We start from the raw sequence: 5,772 nt of genomic DNA, 5'->3' as shown, positions 1-5,772 counted from the left end.
TAAACATAGCATAGCTACACGAAGAAGTCCCATCATTACATGATCACGTAGCCGAGTTTCAAGAAATAGTGTAAACATGAGTACACATCTCGAGTAGTCCGATAGGCCTGTAACCACATCATCAACTGACCTGGCAAATTTGGGAGCTGAACTGAGCGAGATGTTAAACAAATTCAATAAATTGAGTGAAAAAATGGCAACCCAAAGGCGCATGATTGACCAACTGGTTGCTAACAGTGGTAGTATCGAACATGAACCCATGTCTATCAACCAACCTGAAATAGAACACCAACCACTTCCTCTGTCCCATACCCAAGTTACCTTTCAACCGTCATTTGCAGATGTACCCGAAGAGACTTTCACCTACCCCGCTTCCATTTTTTCCATATACTTACCCCCATAATATCCAAGTCAACCCGGTCAGCATTCAAATACCTCAGAATTGCCCAGGTCCTCAAGTATCTCATGACACCACTGAGCCATTCATGTTGGATGCTGCCCAAGGAAAAGTTAAACTTGGGGAATCCTCTGCGCCAATCGGCAAGAATTTACTAAAGAGGCTGGATCGGTTTGATGAATTCATAAGGAAAAACCAAGGTTTGAGCAAGTAATGAGGTTTGGATTACAATGAACTATGTCTTTTCCCAAATATGCAATGGCCGTTGGGTTTCAAAACACCCAAATTTAGTAAGTATGATGGAACTGTTAACCCCAAAACGCATTTAAGACTATTTGCAAACAAGTTGGGAAAACCAGTAGATGATGAAAATTTGCCAATACGTTTATTCCCCGAGAGTTTGGAAGGCGATGCCCTGGATTGGTATTCCAATTTAAATCCCGAAGAAATAAAAACATGGTTGGATTTGTCAACTGCCTTTGTGAGACAACATGAGTACAATTGTGAACTTGCTCCAACAAGGACCACGCTTGAAGGCACTAAAAGGGAACCATCTGAAGATCATAAGACATATGCCAAGCGATGGCGAAGATTGGCAACCAAGATGGAACCTCTAATGACAGAAGAGGAAATTATCCGTACATTTATTAAAGCCCATGACCCACCGTACTTTGAGGAGATTTTCCGCATGACTGGATGCTCATTTGCGGCCATTGTTAACAAATTGGAAGAATTTGATGAGTTTGTGAAGGTCAGAAAAATTGTTAATGTGTCAACATTGAAGATGCAACTAGAAGCTCTGCAAGGCCAGAATAACAATGGGAAGAAATCCCAGTTTAAGGAAAAAGAAGGGAAAACTGCTTTTGTTTGGGATCAGGGCCCCTTGATCAGACCTAGATTTTCAAACCGCCTCACTTATTCATCACCCTACCCATATTACCCAAACTCCCGTCCTGTCTACCATACTACCATTAACCATCATTGACCTCAACCAAACTACACAAATGTACCCACACCACCCGTCCCAATTTTTCAACCCAATCATCAAACTCGACCTCGTCCCCCTTATAATCCAAGACCCATTCAGACAAACAGCCGAACTTATCCTCTAAACAGAAAAATTCGAAAACCAACCCCATATTGAACTTTCACCAATTTGGGTCGACCCATCGATCAATTATACGAGCAACTCAAGGCTGCTGGTAAAATTGGAATGGTATCTCCTCAAACCTACTCTAGTACATGAAGAAGCCATTCAAAACTGGACTACAAATCTCTTTCCCTCCCGAAGGGAATTTTGGTAAATCTAGGGGATTGCCTTTGGTTGTGAACTATGAAAGAAATCATTCGTATTATTCATCTTTTGCATTTTAGTTTTGTAAATAGTTTTGACTCAAATGTCTTTTCAAATACAAATTTTATGTTAAAAAGCGTATCTTTTGTTAAATAGAGTATTATGACGTTTTGACCTTCATTTGAAATTCAATAAAATGTACAGTTATATATATTGTGTTACTTACGCATTCTTTTCAGATGGCCAAGAATAAAATTCTTTGACCTTTTGGATATCACTGTTCCGAAATTTGATGGTAACAATCTTGATATCCCACAAGTGTGAATTTGAATTTCAAAATGAAAAAAGTAGTGAAGAGACATCTGAAAATGTTTCAAAGAAGTTCGAATGGTATAAAGAGAAACTCAAGTCGAATTGGGATCAAGATTAAGGAAATAAAGCAGTGATTACTTGATAAAAAACAGCTAAATGCTATTTGTCATGGTCAATACTATCAAAAGAGAATGACTCGTACTTACAACAAGAAGGTCAAATAACAACTATTCACAGAAGGAGATAAAGTGTTGAAACAAATTTTGCCAATGCAAAAGGAGGCTAAGGGCAAGTTTGCACCAAAATTGGCAGGGCCCTTTTATCATCAAGAAGATGGAGCATTTATTCTTGCAGAAATGGATGGACAACTTTTCCCTCAACCGATCAATTCGAATATGTGTAAGAAATTCTTCATCTGATAAATGAAAGTTTCCTTTCAGGGTTAATGCGAGGAGTGGAATAAAAGTCAAGCTTTCTTCCTGTTCAATTAAACATTTTATCTCCAGTTATCCCTTTTGAATCTTTAGAATAAATTATTTCGTTTGACAACCCCTGAGGATCGCAAACCCCACACTGGGGCAAATTTAGTTTTGAAAAAGAAAAAGAAAAAACCCTACACTGAGGCAAATTCAATTTTTGAAGGAAAGTCGGAAGGAAAGGAAATGAACAAAAGGAAACCTCAGTTAAGAAATAAACTGGGACAAATTTTGAAAATTTCAAAAGATAAATGAAAAAAAGAAAATAAAAAAAATAGAACCTCAATTGCGAATAAACTGAGATAAGTTTTGATTTAACCCTAAAATAGGGTTTGCCGCCACAATACGATTTCAGATCATTTAAACCACTTTGAAATCCGCCTTCAAGCCTTAACCTTTTCTTGGCACTCCACCAGACCCCATTACAAAAATCAAAAGTCCTGACTTTCGTTCTTTGCACTACCTCTTTTAGAAAATTTTCTAATCACATGGCAAATGATGTCAATACATCTTCACCCATTTTGCAAGGGAAAGATTGTTGCACTGATGCTATCATTTTTTAAACACATTTCTGAGTTGATAAAAGCTATCGGCAGGATCGGTTCATTAGTGAAAATTTGAAAGGATACCTTAGAAAGGAAAAAGAAAGAAAAATGAAAAAAAGAAAGAAAAATGAAAAAAAAAGAAGAAAATCAAGAAAATAAAAAGGCGGGGGTAACCTTAGTGAAAACCCAAAAGGACGCTAAGGTAGGGTTTTGTAATGAAAGGTGAGATTGGAATGAAATGGCTGGAGACTCTCATTGGAATCTCTCTTCACATTGTGGTTCTATTGCCAAGCATTGAAGTCCGGAGGAATGATATCCAAAGGGTCAAACGTGACATTTTGTACAAAAATGTGAGAACCCGTAATTTTTCCAGTTTTAGGTTTTATTCGGGTTAATTGCTTGTTTTCTGCATTTTCTTTATTAGGAAAATTTTCTAGATAATTTTTATGAGTAGATATAGTTTTTAGATGATTTTTCTAGTATCGAATAGGTTTTGAAAAAGTAAGAGTATATACCGGACGTGGGACCCGCTAGTGCGAAAAGTTCGGAAAAATTCGGCCAACTAGGTTAAGTTTTGGATACTGGAATTAATTTACCGGGTGTTAAGAGATAATTAGAGGGTGCTATTTGGATTGGTGTGAGAGGAAACAAAAAGATAGGGATGCATTAAACAAAGTGACAAGTGTCACTTAGTGATTGGTTGGACTTGAAAACCACTATTCACCTTTTTCCATTTCACCAAATAAATCACAAAAATTACCAAAATTTCACCATTTTCTTCTTCTCTTTGGCCAGCCACTTCAAGAAAAAAAGAAAGGGAAAAGCTCTCCAAGTTTTGCTTCAATCTTGCTCCAATCTACCAAATCAACCATTGAATCTTGTTTTTGCTCCATAGAAACCCTTAAGGGAGTGATAGTGAGGTGTTTGGAAGGCTAAAGTGACTAGTTGCTCTCTCTCTTGTGTTGCTAAGGTAAGTTGTGAAGGACCCCTCTCCTCCCTCTAATGATGCTTAATTCATGATTGGTGGTAGTATAAGATGCACTTTTATGGATTATATCTTGATTTTTAGTTGAATTGGTGAAGTTTTGTAATTATTGGGGATTTTTCTGTTTTCATATGAATATAATTATGTGGTCATGTATGATGATTGGAAATGATATTTAAGGAAGCTAGAAGGTGGAAAAAGTGGTTAATTGCAAGCAATTTCTGTTTTGGAAGAAATTTGGAAAGTTAGGGTTTTATGATTGTACATTCTGCCCAGCACAGTAGCTCATAGTTAGAGGCCGAATTGGCCTTGGGTTAAAACATGAAAGTTGTAGGGAATGATATTTTAGAGATGCCTGCAAAATTTGAGGTCAATCGGAGTAGCGTAGCTTGAGAAAAGATGGAATTACCCTTGCTGCCCTGGTTTTACCCGAATTTGTTAGTTGCGTCTGTAATTGGTTATTTTGGTTGGGAATGCTTCTGAATTGGTTGTTGAGATCTTCTGATGAAATGTAGCCTTGTATCTTAGCTTTCGGATGGCTTTGGAATTTCTGGATTTGGACTTAGGTAGGCTGACTTATGATGTTTGAACCAGAATGCGTTCTGTGAATCTATTTTTCCGGTTCTGGTGTAGTATCTTGCATGTTTGACCTGGTTACACTTGAAAATGGACAGATTTACCTTCTTCAACATTGTAGCCCTATCTCTTAGCTTCGAAATGGTGGGTCTTACACCTTCATCCGATAATCGTAGTGCCATTGGTACCAAAACCGCAAAATGATGTCAAAAACTATTTTCGGGTTAACGCTTAACTCCATTTCCGGATTTTTCTGGTTTCCTCTAATGCTTGTGTATGCTTATGGAACCCTATTATGGTAATATTTGGCATTAGTTTATGACTCGTTATCGAGTCTCATTGTCCTTGTTTGCATGTTTTAGGGCGTGACGGTGGTTCACAACGCTCCTTTGACGGAGGTGCATGAAATATCATTTTCAAGCTTGGTGAGTGTACTACTCACTTGTGTGTTACTATATGGCTTTGATACTTAAACTTGATGAGTTAAATGTTATTGCACCATCGATATTGATTGAAGTGAGGGTGTACTTTATCACTCTTACTTATTTCTCATGTTATTGGAATGTTACATGGAATGTTACATGAAATGAAAAGTACTTGACTTGGTGTCGATTGGACAAATATCCAACAACCATGATTGGTACCATTGAGCTCAACCCCATTGGTAGTTGATTGAATCGAGCCGGCGAGGGTTTGGTCGTGCCAATTAATGAACCTTGGGGACTGTTATATGGAATCTTGTAGTATGAGAGACTCTCGATTCCGATATACTCGAGTAATATCACAGTGCAAGTGTTTGGAGTTCGGGCCCGGTAGGGGTATGTTGGGTGGAAGGAATGGAAGTAAAGTGGAGTCTACGGTTGGTTATTTTCAACATTGACGGAGAGTCAATGAGGTTCGATCAAGAATGCAAACGAGGAAAAGGGCTCTTGAGAGCCGCCCGTATCCTTTTATCACCACCATTAATGTGTGCCTTTGTTTACTTTTGATGTATTGAAATGAAAAGCTTGATGCTTATATGAACTTGGTTGCTTGAGTGGTATTATCTCACTGGGCGTAAGCTCACCCTATTCCTTTTGTTTTCCTTACAGGAAAATAAATACTTTTGGACTGCAATTGATAGTTGGTTGCCGAATTGAGCTAGTTGGATTTATCTTTTGTATAACTCATTGATTGAAACCCTAAAT

The sequence above is a fragment of the Coffea eugenioides genome, chromosome 10 (genome assembly GCF_003713205.1).
Source record: "Coffea eugenioides isolate CCC68of chromosome 10, Ceug_1.0, whole genome shotgun sequence".
Classification (NCBI taxonomy): domain Eukaryota; kingdom Viridiplantae; phylum Streptophyta; class Magnoliopsida; order Gentianales; family Rubiaceae; genus Coffea; species Coffea eugenioides.
The sequence above is the reverse complement of the archived record's forward strand: the minus strand, read 5'-3'. Positions refer to the sequence as shown.